Genomic DNA, 17281 nt, shown 5'->3' with positions numbered 1-17281 from the left:
GGGAGCAGTTCCCAAAATTGCAGCATGGTCACTGTGGTAAAGTAACCTCATTGCTTTATGCTGCAAATTTGGGGTGGACTCACTCTCCTCTAGTGTCCTCACACAATCCCCCCTCCCTCCTTCTGGCTAGTGCCAGGAGAAGGAGGGGTTGGAAGGTCTTCAAACCCCCTACACTGTGCTTCCACTTTCTGAGCGACTGCACAGTGTAGGAGGATTAGATACAGGGCTCAGCGTATGCGCCCATTCCCACACAGACGGTGTATGCTTCTGAGAATAGAACGGCTCCCGTCCGCATTCTCTATGGGGTTGTATGTGACGAATTCCATCTCTGTATGTGTCGTTAATCGACACATACGGAGATGAAAAAAAAAATAGCAGCCCCCATAGAGAAGTAAAGTAAGAACACAGTAAAAAGTTTAAAGTCACAACACTAATAAATAAAATTTTTGTTTATATTTTATTAAAAGCAATATAATAAAATTTAAAAAAAAATCATGACACCTTCCCTTTGACAAGCAACTAAACAGTTGAGACCTACAAGGCTCATAAACACAAGTTACAAAAAAGACCTGCAAATCACATGGGGTTTTAAAATATATGCATATCCATAGGGCTCCATTAGCCTCTGTCGGACTGGTATACATCAGTATATCCCACCAAAAAAATAAATAAAAAAATACATAATTCAAAGCCCTCTGTTGAAGGTATACTTCCTGGAATTCTCAAGTGTATACTGTACTTCAAATGAAAGGCAATAGCGCAATGTGAATAGGGCCTTATTTTACCTCTGCTTATGACAAAAACTATACAGCATCCAACTGCTTTGACTGGTCAGATTTTTATCAATGTAAAGCGCCAAAATTACTGGTAGTTTTCTTTCAATGTGGTGCTGAATAGGTTTTAGGGCTCCAAGGAGCACCTGTTCATTCTAGAAATAGACGAGGTCTGAGTTCATGGACTGCACTGATGTCTTCAGACACATATCTATGACACGTCAACAGATACACTTTGAATGGATTTGATATGCAGCTTATGTATATATTATAGATATCTATATATAAACTGTTAAATAGTGCTTATAATCTGTAATATGCACATACACTTTATAAAATTTGCTTATTGTAGGACTGAACTCCTATTTCTGAAAGGCCTTTGCAAAAAGCCTAACCTAATCTGAAAACGTTAGCCTTTCTAGAAAAACAAAATATTTGCCTAAAAAGATTTACATGTAAGTAACTTTTTGTGAGTATCCGACATGCAATATGACATTGAAACTCCATTAATATTGGCAATTTTATTACTTCTTTTCAGGACTACTGGGGGGGGGGGGGGGGGGGGCAGGGTTTATTGAATCCAAACTGCTTACCTAAATGGCTTTGGATGTGCTTTCCATATATGCTGCAGGACAAATGGAGTACTTAGGTGCTGGTCCCCACTTTGCCACAATTGGTGCTCTATAAGGGTATGTTCACACGTAGTCAACAAAAACGTCTGAAAATCCAGAGCTGTTTTCAATGGAAAACAGACCCTGCTTTTCAGACGTTTTTTTACCAACTCGCATTTTTCGCGGCGTTTTCACGCCGTTTTCTACGTCCGTTTTTGGAGCTGTTTTCATTGGAGTCTATGAGAAAACAGCTCCAAAAACGTCCAAAGAAGTGTCCTGCACTTCTTTTGACGAGGCAGTATTTTTACGCGTCGTCGTTTGACAGCTGTCAAACGACGACGCGTAAATAACAGGTCGTCTGCACAGTACGTCGGCAAACCCATTCAAATGAATGGGCAGATGTTTGCCGACGTATTGTAGCCCTATTTTCAGACGTAAAACGAGGCAAAATACGCCTCGTATACGTCTGAAATTTTGCCGTATGAACATACCCTAAACCTTTAGTAATGTGCCTCTAGTTGAAATCTACTTTTGGTTGGTGAGCGCTTATGACTAGGAAAGTCTTGTGAATTAAATTTAAAGGTCTAGGTTACAATACAATGAAAATATGGATGTCCCTTACTTGTCCTACGTACATTGTTGTGTATATACTTTATTCAGGTATGTCCTTTTTGACCTTAAAAAGGCTTTGTCACCAGATTTTCAAACCCCTATCTCGTATTGCAGCAGATCGGCGCTTAAATGTAGATTACAGTAACGTTTTTTGTTTTTTTTTAAAACGAGCATTTTTGGCCAAGTTATGACCATTTTTATATTTATGCAAATGAGCCTTTCTTAAGTACAACTGGGTGTGTTTAAAGTTATGTACAAGTGGGCGTGTATTGTGTGTGTACATCTGGGCGTTTTTACTTGTTTTACTAGCTGGGCGTTGTGAATAGAAGTGTATGATGCTGACGAATCAGCATCATCCACTTCTCTTCGTTAACACCCAGCTTCTGGCAGTGCACAGACACACAGCGTGTTCTCGAGAGATCACGCTGTGACGTCACTTCCTGCCCCAGGTCCTGCATAGTGTCGGACGAGCGAGGACACATCGGCACCAGGTGACAGAGGCTACATCGACTTACCTGCAAACGCGCCGATGCTGCTGCAGAATCAACTGTAGCCTCTGGTGCCGATGTGTCCTCGCTCGTCCGACACGATGCAGGACCTGGGGCAGGAAGTGACGTCACAGCGTGATCTCTCGTGAACACGCTGTGTGTCTGTGCACTGCCAGAAGCTGGGTGTTAACGAAGAGAAGTGGATGATGCTGATTCGTCAGCATCATACATTTCTATTCACAACGCCCAGCTAGTAAAACAAGTAAAAACGCCCAGATGTACACACACACAATACACGCCCACTTGGACATAACTTTAAACACGCCCAGTTGTACTTAAGAAAGGCTCATTTGCATAAATATAAAAAATGGTCATAACCTGGCCAAAAATGCTCGTTTTTGAAAAAAAAAACGTTACTGTAATCTACATTGCAGCGCCGATCTGCTGCAATACGAGATAGGGGTTAGAAAATCTGGTGACAGAGCCTCTTTAATGATGAACTAACCTGTGGGTGAGGTAGTGCAATAAAAGGTGCTTTCAACCTTTTAGATAGAGCGTATAAGGAACTAAGCACTAGTTCAGACAGAAATGTCAAAAAGTAGAAAATTGTGCTCTATATCTTAATGTCAAATGACCGAAAACCAATGCAATACAATTGCCTAATGTGATTCAAATATATCACCCACCTGATGGTTAGAGTCCTGGAAATGTCCTGGTTAGAGTTCCTTCGTAGTCTTCTCTGTTAGATCCAGGGCTCCAGCGATTGGAGAGACAACACACATGGAGGATTGGCGTCTGACAATACCTGCGCGACGTTTCGGGGGACTGCCCCCTTTCTCAAGCTTTCTCAACATTTCTGTCTGAACTAGTGCTTATTTCCTTATATGTATATACATTTTCCCACTATGCACTTTAAAGCCAATAACATTTAACAAATTATGTCTATTTAAGCTGTGAGTTTTTGTTTGGTCCCTATTTTGTTAATGGTTATGTCCCGAGCCAGATTTTAAAACGAAGCATAGTGGCCTGAAATATTAGGTTAAAAAAGCTGAGAATCACCCCTGCTTTTTTTCTTAACTATTTAAGAACTGTACTGTGTGTATATGGCGTGGGTTTACGCTTGCTGTCTGAACAATTGGGCAGCTGAATGTCTGGTGTCTGGCAGTCAGAGACTGGTCACAATGAGCGCTGTGTAGAGAATTTAGGCCTGTATTGATATTGGTGGTCATGTGACTGGTTACATGATCGATGGGATGTCGGTAGTAGGAGGCTGCTGCTGGGTCTAACTAAACCCAGAACAGCTCTAAGGGTATGTGCACACACACTAATTACGTCCGTAATTGACGGACGTATTTCGGCCGCAAGTCCCGGACCGAACACAGTGCATTGAGCCGGGCTCCTAGCATCATACTTATGTACGATGCTAGGAGTCCCTGCCTCGCTGCAGGACAACTGTCCTGTACTGTAATCATGTTTTCAGTACGGGACAGTAGTTCCACGGAGAGGCAGGGACTCCTAGCATTGTATATAACTATGATGCTAGGAGCCCGGCTCCCTGCACTGTGTTCGGTCCACTACTTGCGGCCGAAATACGTCCGTCAATTACGGACGTAATTAGTGTGTGTGCACATACCCTAACAGTGACAATAGTCACTATAAGGCCTCATTCACACCAGCGTATCAGATTCACACGAGTGTTGCGTTACATTATGCCGTGTGTGTTACGGTGTGCTTTGCGAGGAGCATGCGTTATTCAGGCTCTCGCAAAGCACATCTTTTTAAAAAAAATGAATTTTTTTAATTGAATTGATGCGCAAATCATGCATCGCACACGGTTGTGCTTCCGTGGGCTGTCTGTGGTTTTCACGCACCCATAGACTTCAATGGGCGCGTAGGGGCGTGAAAACGCACCAATATAAGACATGCAGTGAGTTTCACGCAGCGGACTTTCGCTGCGTGAAAACTCACGCATGTGTGAACGGCCCCATTGAAATCAATGGGTCCGTGTGCTGCGCGTGATTTCCACGCTTAGCACACGGACGTGATTCACGCTCGTGTGAATGAGGCCTAACAGGGCTGATTTCCCATTCTGTGCAGCACCAGTTACATTGGAAAAGTATAGTGCTAAACTAGCAAAAATGATATGAGTAAAGGAGATACGAAAAGATACAGATAAGTTCAATTTATTTGAGCAGTCGTATGCCTTTTCATTTATGTGCAGGTAATAAACTTCCGTTAGCACCAGAAATGATACTTAAATTCAGACAGCACTCCGAAAAATAAAAGTGATCCTTTTATTGCCAGATGCGACATTTCAGCTCAGAGTGAGCCTTTCTCAATCCTGTAAGGCCCTGTTCACACCGTTTTTTGGTGCGTTTTTTTTGACGCGTAAACCGCTCTAAAAAACGGCCCAAAACGCCTCCCTTGCCCTTTTTTCAGGCGTTTCTATCTCTGACCTCTCATTGACTTCAATGGGAGACCCAGAAATCGGTTTTCACTCCGTTTTTTGCCGCTGCGCTCAATGGCCATAGTCGAAAAACGCGGCAAAGAGAGTGCAGGCAGGTGGAAATCTGCCTCAAAATTCCTGAAGGAATTGTGAGGCAGATGTTTACACCTGCAAAAAACTGTGTGAACAGGGCCTAATGCTTGAGAGAGGCTCACACTGAAATGAAATGTTGCATGTAATTCTTGAGAGAGGCTCACACTGAACTGAAATGTCGCATGTGGGAATAAAAGGATCACTTGTATTTTTGAAGTGCAGTCTAATTTTCCATTTTTTTGTTTGAGGGCCATTGGACCGTGTCCCTAAGGCGTTTACCCGCCTATTTAAATCTATGTTTTTTGATCTAGTGCTGCTGATATCCATTGAAAATTGATATTTAAATTGGTTGTCTCCTTTTAATCTCCACCTCACCAGGGTGTGACTCGGCGCCACAATTCCTGCACTGATGGCGATACTGCATTATCTGCACTTACTCATAAAGATAATGCAGCATGAATTTATCAAGTAGTTGGTTTACCTATTAAAAGCCACGTTTGGGTGTCACAACTCAGCTGTTACCCACTATTGTATCATTGACATTATAATGGTTTGGTACTGATATTTGCTGGTGGTTTTCAATAAAATATGGGGTGAAGTCATTTGCACTACTGTAAATTAAGTTGTCATTCACTTTTCTTGGCCTTCTGTGCCATTTCAGTGTATGTATGTTTACGTATACTAGCTTAGCACTATAAATCTTTTTTTAAGAAGTGCTATGTAACATTAGCTTAATAATGAGTGTCTTAGTTGGCGTATTTAGGCATTCATTAAATTGTTGTCAATTGTTGAAATGAAAGCTTACAATTTAAACCATTTCACTGAATACATATTGTTGCAATTAAAGGGGCTGTCATCAGAAAAAGCCCATGTTCATATCTCTGATTAGGGTATATGGTCATCATAGAGGGTGGCCCCCCACTCGGACCCCCTTCTATGAACCATAGCGGAGAGACGCAGGCAAGAGAATCTCCCACCATGGCGCACTCCAGCGGTCCATGTATCACATGGATGTCCATTCATCTGAATGGTCTCCATATAATACTACATTTTCCCTGCTCCAACGGCTGCGTCATCCCCTGGCAAAATTACCTGTTTGCCGGGACATCTGGAGCTGGATCCCCAGTGATCAGCTGATTTCCGCAGAGGCTCTCGGTTAAAAGGCGTTGTCGGCAACCCCTTTAATAGTACGTTATTGTTGGACATGCTCTCTAAAGCCACGGAACCATTCTGATCATATCATATGAAGAGCTGTGACAAACTTAATTGTAGCTTCCCCTACAAATATGATGGTAGACAAAATATTTTTAATGAGTCTGTGTCGTCTGGTTAGTTGCACTTTTCATGAATAACTAAAGTAGCTCCAAAGTGGAGTTTCACTTTTCCACAAAGTAATTTACTGAGTCAATTCTGGTCAGAATTGATAGTAATTCCAGTGGTACCTGTACATGTTCCTAAATTAACTGATCAAAACCATTTAAGGGAAAGTTCACACAGAGTTTTTCGACGCGGAAACCGCGCCAAAAAACAGCCGAAATGCCTCCCATTGATTTCAATGGAAGGCGGAGGTGTGTTTTTCCCGCAAGCGGAAAAAACGTCTCGCATGAAAAAGAAGCGACATGCCCTATCTTCGGGCGTTTACGTCTCTGACCTCCCATTGACAGAAAGCGTATTTCGCTGTGTTATTTGCCCTGCGGCGTTCAATGGCCATGGGCGAAAAACGCAGCGAAAATCGGCGTGCAGCCAGACCAAAATCTGCCTCAAAATTCCAAACGGAATTTTCTGCCTGCAAAAAAACTCTGTGTGAACCCAGCCTAAGGGTATGTTCACACGCACTGTTTTCAGACGTAATTCGGGCATTTTACACCTCGAATTACGCCTGAAAAAATGGCTCCATTACGCCTACAAACATCTGCCCATTGCTTTCAAAATATGGCGCATAAAAATACGCCCGCGAAAAAGAAGTGCATGTCACTTCTTGGACGTTTTTGGAGCCATTTTTCATTGACTCCATTGAAAAAACGCTCCAATAACGTTCGTAAAATACACCGCGAAAAACGCGAGTTGCTACAAAAACGTCTGAAAATCAGGAGCCGTTTTTGCCTGAACACCGTTCCGTATTTTCAGACGTATTTTGCTAAGCCGTGTGAACATACCCTTACAGTACTGGACCACACATTCAAAGTTCTTCTTTTGTTTAGTACTTTCTTCTGTACTAATGATCATGTCCTGCTAAATAAAGCCTTTTATGGGGGGCCTGAGTAATAGTTTGACAACTGTCTACTGTTCCAAGCAGTTCTATAAGCCCTTTCGTGCATCTTAAGGGTATGTGCACACACAAAATCAAAAACGTCTGAAAATACGGAGCTGTTTACAAGGGAAAACTTCTCCTGATTTTTAGAAGTTTTTTAAGCCACTGGCGATTTTCACTGTGTTTTTTACGGCCGTTTTTGGAGCTGTTTTTCTATAGAGTCAATGAAAACCAGCTCCAAAAACGTCCCAAGAAGTGACATGCACTTCTTTTCCGCAGGCATATTTTTATGTGCCGTTTTTGGAAAACAAGTCATAAAAAGACACCCTGTTGGAACAGAACGCCCGTATTTCCCATTGAAATCAATGGGCAGATGTTTGGAGGCATTCTGCTTCCATTTTTTCAGGCGTAAACGCCCCGAAATAAACACTCCGTGTGAACTAAGGGTGAGACACTGGACATAAACAGATTTTCTGACTGGAACTGCCCTTTAGACAGAGACCAAAATACACGTGACACATTATATATAACTGCCCCAAATAATTTTTTAGTAAACCTATTATGCAAACATTAATGGAAGGTTCCTTGGCTTTCCAGTATTGGCTTTGTGGAATTATGTTGCATTGTTTTCAGTTTTTTTTACGTTTTGTGTGCCTCAGTATAGCTCCTATATTTACACATTTTGAAAATGTATATACAGGACTCCAAAAAGTTACCATAAGGCTGAATTCACTCTCGAACAGCATTTTACATTATTTTAGTGGCGTTTACGTTGCTGTTTTTCACAGCATTTTTTATTTTTTTTAGGTCAAAAACGCTTCGGTCAGATATTACTATAATGAATTATTGAAAAGTCTACATACATAGCGTTTTGAATTGTGGAGTTTTTTTTCTAAATAAAGCATGCGTTTTTAGTGGTGTTTTTCTATTTAGTGGCATTTTGTACATTTTTTTTTCTTAATATAGCATGCTCTAGATACGGTATGGCGGGTTTTTTTTTTCTAGTATTTTTGAAGATCTATAGAGAAACCTATGGGGGGAAAAAACTGCCAAAAAAGACATATCTAGAGCATGCTGTATTTAAGTAAAAAATGGCACTAAACAATAAAACGCCACTAAAGACGCATGTTACATTTTAAAAATGCTAGCGTTTAAACATAGGTTTTTTGTTTTTTTTCATTTTGCTTGAAAAGCAAGCAGACACTGACTGTTTTTGCAGCTGTTTGAGGTGCAGTTATTTCACCCAAAGCCAGGAGTTGATTCAAAAGGAATGACTAAGGCCTCATGCACATGACCGTGTTTGGTCTGTGATATACCGATCATAGGTCGGCCGCATTTCCCGAGCCAAATACATACTGTAATCAAGTTTTCAGTGCGGGACAATATTTCCACGGGGAGGCAGAGACTTCTAGCATCATACATAATTATGATGCTAGGAACTCCCTGAACTGTGTTCGGGCCAGGAATTTGCAGCCGACAAGGTCCGTAAAACAGGGACCAAACATGGTTGTGTGCATGAGGCCTTATACTTTTTCCTTCCTTTTTAGATTCACTCCTGGGTTTGGCTCAAAAACTGCATGTGTGATTCCATACTAAGGCCTGATTCGGCAGTTTTTCACGTCCGAGGTGCATCCGTGTTCAGCGCTGCGGGACGCGATGTCACGCATCCCCATAGTTGAGAGTCTATGGAGTGATGCGTGAAAAGATAGGACATGTCCTATTTTCCCACGGACCTTTCACACGGTCTGATGAAACAACGGCTGTGTGAACGGCCACATAGAATTACATAGGTTCGTGGGACGGCTGCTGTTTCAACGGCCGTCCCACGGACGTTTAACACGTTCGTGTGAATCAGGCCTTAGGCTGGATTCAAGCACAGGCTTTACATGCGGTTTCAGTGGCATTTTTTGCAGCATTTATATTTCTCACAAAAACGCTGAGGTCATTTGTGAAAAAATAGCAGTTTTTTTTAACCAAAGAGACAAGTGAATTCCAAAGGAATGAGCTGTATAAAGAAAAGTCTGATACATCGCTACAGATTAAGAAACAAGAGCACACATCTAGTAGTATGGATTGCAACACATTTTTGACATGTCAGCTGTGGACCCATTTTATGAAATTTTATTTTTGTAGTTACTGTATGTAGTTCATAGCATCAGGATTACATAGTTCCATAGTTAGTACGGTTGAAAAAAGACACATGTCCATCAAGTTCAACCAAGGGATGGGAAAAGGGAAGGGAAACAATTCTGCACATTGACAATTGAAGATAATGTACATAGCATTCTTAAAGTTCCAGCTCAACATTTCTATTCTATTAACTGGTTAACGTCTTCTAATACAGGATTGGTATTGCGATGCGCTGGTAGCATGTTTATTCCGGATAGCATGCATGTGAACTTGATTTTTAGTAGTGACAGTCACTAATTGAAAGGGATTAGCGACAGTAATTTAGAAGATCTAGTTTTCATTCATAGAGGTTTTAGGGGAGGATCATATCTCTCCCTGTCATATCTTGCACAAATTGAGTTATGTAAATAATTTTCTTCCCGTAGTCAAAAAGAAGCATATGTTACGTTCACTTTTCGAATATTTGTATGATAACTACTTTCTGGCCTACAGTTTGTAAAGATGTGTTGAAACTTATAGCAAAATAATTATTAAAATATAAAAATAACAAAATTATCCTAGCAGTTTACGTTGCGTGCTTGCTGACCAAAAACTGTGCTTGATATTTAGAAATACGGGTTATAATTAATTAAAAAATAATAAAAACACTTATGAGTTTAAAAACAAAAGGAAAAAAAATATGATTCGAACAGATTATTTTATGTAAACAGACTTTTTTCTCTGTTTTGGAACCACTGATCTAAAATAATATTTAGATTACATACTTATATTTTATATAAATATATATATATATATATATCTTTTATTTATATATATATATATATATATATATATATATATTGCATATGTGAAGATAGTTTGTTGAAATTATAACGAACAAAATATGCAAGTGCAATAATTTCAAAATGTCTTAACTTTGCATATGACTTATAAATTAATGTGCATTTTCCCATATTTGTTCTTTCTTTATTTAAGTTTGTACACTAGAAGCGAATATGCTGTAGTTGAATTGTAAATAAGTTTAGAAAAAATAAAAATGTGGAGATTATTTTTTTATCTAAATATATATATATATATATATATATTGTATGCGATTTAGAACATGATTTAAACTTCTGTGGATATGTAATAATAATAAATATAAAAATATATTTTATGTATTATACTTGTAGACCTATACACATATATATATATATATATATATATATATATATATATATATATATATTTAAAATTGCTCTTAGTTTATTTGCCAGTGAAAATTAATACAGAGCTTTTTGTATATTTTTTTTATTGAATATATTCTTTGCTGTTGTGGAAAACTAAAGTATCATTAAAGGGGTTTTCCCATGAAGGACATTTATGACATATCCACAGGATATGTCATAAATGTGAGATAGATGTGGGTCCCACCTCTAGGACCCGCACCTATCTCTAGAACGTGCCGCCTAAACCCCGTTCTAGCTTTTGGTGCGAACGCTGTCTCCTGGCCACTTCCTGACTTTATGGTTGGGAGTTACGGAAACAGCGTACCTCGCTGAGCTACGCCGTTTTCGTAACTCCTATACTAGTGAATGGCAGTTACGGAAACCACTTAGCATGTGAGCTACGCTGTTTGCGTAATTACCATTCAGTTTTATGGGACTTACGGAAACAGCGTAGCTTAGCAAGTTACGTTGTTTGCGTAACTCCCGACCATAAAGTCAGGAAGTGGCCAGGAGACAGCGTTCGCACCAAAAGCTAGAACGGGGTTTAGGCGGCACGTTCTAGAGATCGGTGCGGGTCCCAGAGGTGGGACCTGCATCTATCAAACATTTGTGACCTATCCTGTGGATAGGTCATAAATGTCCTTCATGGGAAAACCCCTTTAAACAAGTGTTTTTAAAAAAAGCAGCTGAACTTTTATTTGTAACTGTTTTCATTGTTTTTTTTTTTTATATGGGAAAGCCGGAAAGCATATCTACTGGATAAATTGTGCAACACATCAATGTTCACTTTCCACATGTTTTATGATACAATTTACAGATTTTAGCACATTAAGTGGAAACGTTAGACAATGATGCTGTGATTTTAATTTCTAAATACAGTAAAGAATTGAATGAACTGTGAGTGTGGTCTTTATTTTATTTGAAAAATGTAGATAAACATTTTGTTAAAAAAAAATTCCAGACACACACACCTGGAGGTAATTTAGCATGAAAGGTAGCAATTTCTTGTACACTACAGACGTGTTTATGGCGTGGAGTGCCAAATAAGGCCCCATTCACATCACCTTTTTGGCCCACGTTTAACGCATACTTTGGGAATAGCTCCCAACGTATATGCTAAACGTAGGCTGTGATGGATATCTAACAGTGGTATCCGTTACCCATAGACAATTATGGGATATGGTAAACCTATTCATGATATATACGTTAAGAGCATGCCATAATAGCCTATTGGTAACGGATGCCACTGTAAGGCATCCTCAACCCATAGGCTATTATTACATCTGTCTAATGCAGCTGGCTCGATTTCTGGTATGCTCTTCTCTCCCAGTGTCCAGCGCTGTTGAGGACCTTTTACAGGAGCAAATCTCTACAGATCAAGGTAGGTTCCCAAAATCGGTTGTACCCAGATCACTGAGGTTTCCACCCTTGTCCATTTGTCCGCAAGTGGAGATTTTTACCAAGATGGTAATAAATTACTTCAAAACTATTTAGTCAAATAGTTAAATTATCATATTTTCTAACAAACAACGTAATGCATTAAAAGAACTAAAAAGCTATGATGATGTAGTATACAAAGCGGCGGACAAGGGTGGGAACATCGTGATCTGGCCAACCGATAAGTATGATAAGGAGGCCTTTAGGCAGCTGAGAGATAAAAAAAAAACTATCAGAAATTAACCCATAACCCAGTTGGCACTTTTTCAGCTGAGTTATTAAAGATCTTAACCTTGGCCCATGAAAAAGGTATAATCCCCAAAAACATTCTGTCTGGTCTAATGACCCAGTATCCAAGAATACCAACGCTGTATTTTCTTCCCAAGGTTCACAAAAACATGACAGATCCCCCGGGACGCCCGATAGTGTCTGGGATAGGTGGACTCTGCGACCCCGTCTGCAGATTCATTGATCACTATTTAAAATCATCGGTCGAATGTCTACCGTCTTATTTGAAGGACACCACAGATGTCCTGAAAAGGATAGATGGTGTCAGCTTAGACGTCGACATGATTCTGGTGACAGCTGACATCGAGTCGCTGTACACTAGTATACGGCATAGTGATGGCCTGCAAGCTGTGCGCCTCTTCTTGGGGATGAGCAGTTGGGACGGTCCCATGTGTCGACTGGTTGTGGAACTTTTAGAATACATCCTGACACATAATTTTTTTGTCTTTAAGGATGTGTTTTATCTGCAAAAGCAAGGCACTGCCATGGGGGCGGCGTGTGCGCCGTCATATGCAAACCTGTTTCTCGGTCTTTGGGAGAGGCAGGTTTTCCATGGTGGCGGCGCTCTCGCCGTCGACCGTGTGCAGTGCTGGATGAGATACATCGATGATGTTTTGTTTATTTGGCAGGGGACTGAAATGCAACTTACACAATTCATGCAGGGTTTGAACACCAACGATTTAAACATAAAACTTCCTTACGTGTTTGATAAGCATAGAGTTGCATTTTTGGACATTGTAATTGAGGCGGATGACATGGGTTGTCTTCAAACTGATGTCTTCAGGAAGAAGACTTCTGTTAATGCCTTACTTCATGCAACCTCTGCCCACAATCAGTCGACTATTGGCGCCGTCCCCACTGGGCAGTTTCTGAGAATGAGACGCATTTGTTCATCAAATGTGAGCTTTGAGAAACAATCTAGCGATTTACGAGAAAGATTTTTGGATAGAGGGTACAGCCATAGAAGCATCAAAAAGGGATACAGACGGGCACAACTTACGAGTCGGAATTCAATTCTACATCCTGTAGGAGTAAATAAAAAGAAATGTGATCAAAATAATACCCGATATATCACTACATATAACAACCAATGGCACATGATGAGATCCATTTTGGATAAACATTGGCCACTTCTGCACCTTGAGCCTGCTTTTGTGGGGAACCTATCTAAAAGACCCCAAATGACAGCTCGGAGGAGCATGAATATTAAAGACATGTTAGTGAAGAGCCACTACGTACCGAGACAGCAAAATCTTTTTTCATCAAGCAGTCCTAGACAGGGCTGTTATCCTTGTGGTGACTGCCTATCATGTACGAATATGGTCCGGACAACAAATTTTGTGTCTATGACAGAGAATAGGGTTTTTGAAATCCGACATTATATCTCCTGCAGCACAGTGAACGTTATATATTACGCAACCTGTGGCTGTCAGAAGGTATATGTTGGCCTGACCTCAAGACAATTGAGGATCAGGGTAAGAGAACATGTACGTGACATAGTCACTGATAAGGATGTCGAGGATATCACACTCCTTAAAACAATTCCCAGACATTTTAAAATACACCATGCCTGTGACCCAAAATCTTTCAAGGCATTGGGTATCGATAGAGTGTTTTGTGGGATTAGAGGTGGGGATTCTAAGAAATTGCTGGCTCAGAGGAAATGTAAGTGGATTGTTACTCTTGGTACTATGGCCCCTGTTGGACTGAACGAAACATTAAGTTTTGCCTCCTTCCTCTAAATTCTCTACTTGTCATTCGTTTTTAACTTTTTTATTCTGTATATCTATTAATATATGTTTTTGTTCTGTTTAGTTTCCCACCTTATTCCTCTATATCAGAGTATTTCCGAGTTATTTGTGGTCGCCTGGGGATGAGACATCAGAGGCTGGATTTGTGTGGAGAAATTTCTTTCCTTCCCTACATTCTGGAACAAGATGGGATTTTTTGAAGCACGTTCACACGTTGCTTTTGTGTGCCATTGCATATGTATTGAAGGATTTATTGTTAAAATTGCAGTATAAGTTTGATATTCATTCATGTGGATTTTTATTCTCCTGATATAATACTTATTTTTGTAACTTAATATATTCATATAAATACACATCACTTACTTTATGTATGGATGTCCGGGCAGAGAGCATATGTGGATTGAGTATTTGCCTCTTTCCCTGTCGGCGTTCCCCTTGGATATTCAATAATATTCACTTATTATTTTTGCTTCACTTCATTTATTATTGCTGTTTCTTCAGCATCTTATTATTAATTTGTCCTTGTTGTCACTTATTTTCATTTTTGACGAATAGTTTGTCTATTATGATTTATAATTCGCCACTTCCTCATTATTATTTTTATGTATTACTTGCTTTATCAGGATATATTATTCTATATTTGAATGCGCTGGCATTTTTTATATATTTTTGAGAAACCTTATTCCATTATAATGTGTCTATGTAATATGTGCGGTGGATGATATTATTATGCTTTTAGAATCGGCCCATATTCCAAACGGAAGATCAATTATTTGTTCATAAATTTCTCTCCACACAACTGCTGAATAATACCATTGTTTTCTCATCTTAGTTGCTGTCTGTGTGTGTCGAGTTTGTCGTCTCCGGGCCCTGCTCGTGCTACTGATTGTACCTGTCTGCGCGTGCGTGGTTTCCGGAGCCGCGCATGCGTGGTCGGGTCTCAGTGGCTCGGTGCTGAGGTCTTGCAGTGACGTACTTCGGCACACGCGACGGAACATATTCAGGCTCCTATTGGCCTGATAAGTCAGCTGATCTCTCGACCTATCATACTTAAGAGGTCTAATTTGTACAACTCAGAACACCCCTTGAAAAAGCAATCTACGCGAAACGCGCGTTGGGGTTTTTCTCCATACCTGGGAGCTGTTACAACTGTGGAGCCACATGGGTTAGTAACTTGTTTAGCTCTATTACCAAACTGATGTTTTTGTCATGTTATCTGCCTGGTTATTCGTATACTTAGACTAATGTTTTGGACAGGCATTTTTCCTATTCGGTCCTCTGAACAACCATTAAATGGGTATTGACTAGACTAAATTGTAGTCACTACCATTGTAATCACTACCTTGTTATCCCCCATTACTCTTTACAAACGACACATTACATTGGGGATATTAATAAAACATTTTGGACATGAATAGATACATTTTGTTAGCCTCTATCGCATCATTCTAAGGAATTTACTTTAGAGCATACTAATGACAACTCATTTTGGGAACTTTCCCAGTTTTATGCATATATAACAATAAAATATTTTTTGTGGCTCCATATTGTCTCCTACTGCGGAGATATGCAGTGATTTGGTTTGTAGTCTGTATTTTAACCATGTATTTTTGTACTGTCCAATAAAATTTGTAATTTTCTAGATAATTGGTGTTTTTCTGGTTCAATAGTATTTGACTCCTTTTTCTCGTGTATATATTAAATGGTATTTGGAGTTTCTATTTCCACATTGGGGAGCTTAGAAATCCGCACTTGCTGGTAGCTCAACCCATATTACGGTATAGTCCCATGAGACATTTGTTTATAATGCTGTTGAATACAGGTAGAGAGCGCGGCACTTCATTATGAACTTACCAGTGCTGATAAACAGGAGAGCAGAGCGGCGCTTCATTCTGTGTTTATTTGTCAGTGCTGAATAGAGATGAGCGAACTTATGAAAAGTTCGGTTCGGCTAGTTCGCCGAATTTCACGAAAAAGTTTGATTCGGACCGAACTAGTTCTGACCGAACCTGTAATTTCCGTGCGCCGAGCATGGTACTGTCCAGGGTACTGAAAGAGTTAATGGGCTGCCCTAACTCTTTCAGCAACCTTGACAGTACCATGCTTGGCACGCGGAAAATACAATTTGAGTGTAATAAAAAAAAAAATAAGAAATACGTTCATACTTACATTCCTCCTGTCCGGCCTCCAGCGATGACGTTTCATCCATGTCGCCGCTCGCTGCAGCCAATGGCTGTAGTGGCAGTCACGCACGTCACGTGACCGCCTCTGTAGCCAATCACAGGCTGACGCGGCCTCTGCGGCCAATCACAGGCTGCCGCGGCCTCTGCAGCCAATCACAGGCTGCCGCGGCCTCTGCAACCAATCACAGGCTGCCGCGGCCTCTGCAGCCAATCACAGGCTGCCGCGGCCTCTGCAGCCAATCACAGGCTGCAGCGGCCTCTGCAGCCAATCACACGCTCCTCTCCTGAAATATTCTATGCTGCTGTGAACTCTGCTCTTACCATTACGTAGCTCTCAGTCTGTTACCTCTCCTCCACTCCTGTCCTCAATAACACCTTCACATGATTGGCAAGTCACCACCCCGCACAAGATCCGCACGCTCATCTCCTGAAATACTCTGTGCTGCCTTAAACTCTGTGGACAGGTCAGGATCCTGTTTCTTTTAAATGCTGCTGGGGAACCCGCTCGATCCACTATATAAGGCTGCGCCTCCATCCTCTTCTGCCCCAGTCACTTATTCCCAAGCACTGTAGCGCAGCCTTATATAGTGGATCGAGCGGGTTCCCCAGCAGCATTTAAAAGAAACAGCATCCTGACCTGTCCTCAGAGTTTAAGGCAGCACAGAGTATTTCAGGAGATGAGCACGGCCGGCCACGGGCAGCCGGTCGTTTTTCCGAGCCGTGCTCCCATTATAAAGTATAGGAGCACGGCCCGTAAAATAAAAAAATAGAACATGTTCTATCTTTTTAATGGTACGGGCACCTTCCCGTGAGAAAACAGAAGTCTATGGGCCCGCAACTTCGGGTCGTAATTACGTAATAACGGGTGTTTTTACGGTCGTGTGCATGAGGCCCCGTAATGACGGGTGGCTACATGTGTGCACCCGTCAGTAAATAGTCACTGTCCAGGGTGCTGAAAGAGTTAACTGATCGGCAGTAACTGTTTCAGCACCCTAGACAGTGAATTCCGA

This window comes from Rhinoderma darwinii, chromosome 4, assembly GCF_050947455.1.
Source record: "Rhinoderma darwinii isolate aRhiDar2 chromosome 4, aRhiDar2.hap1, whole genome shotgun sequence".
In the NCBI taxonomy this organism is placed as follows: Eukaryota; Metazoa; Chordata; class Amphibia; order Anura; family Rhinodermatidae; genus Rhinoderma; species Rhinoderma darwinii.
The sequence above is the reverse complement of the archived record's forward strand: the minus strand, read 5'-3'. Positions refer to the sequence as shown.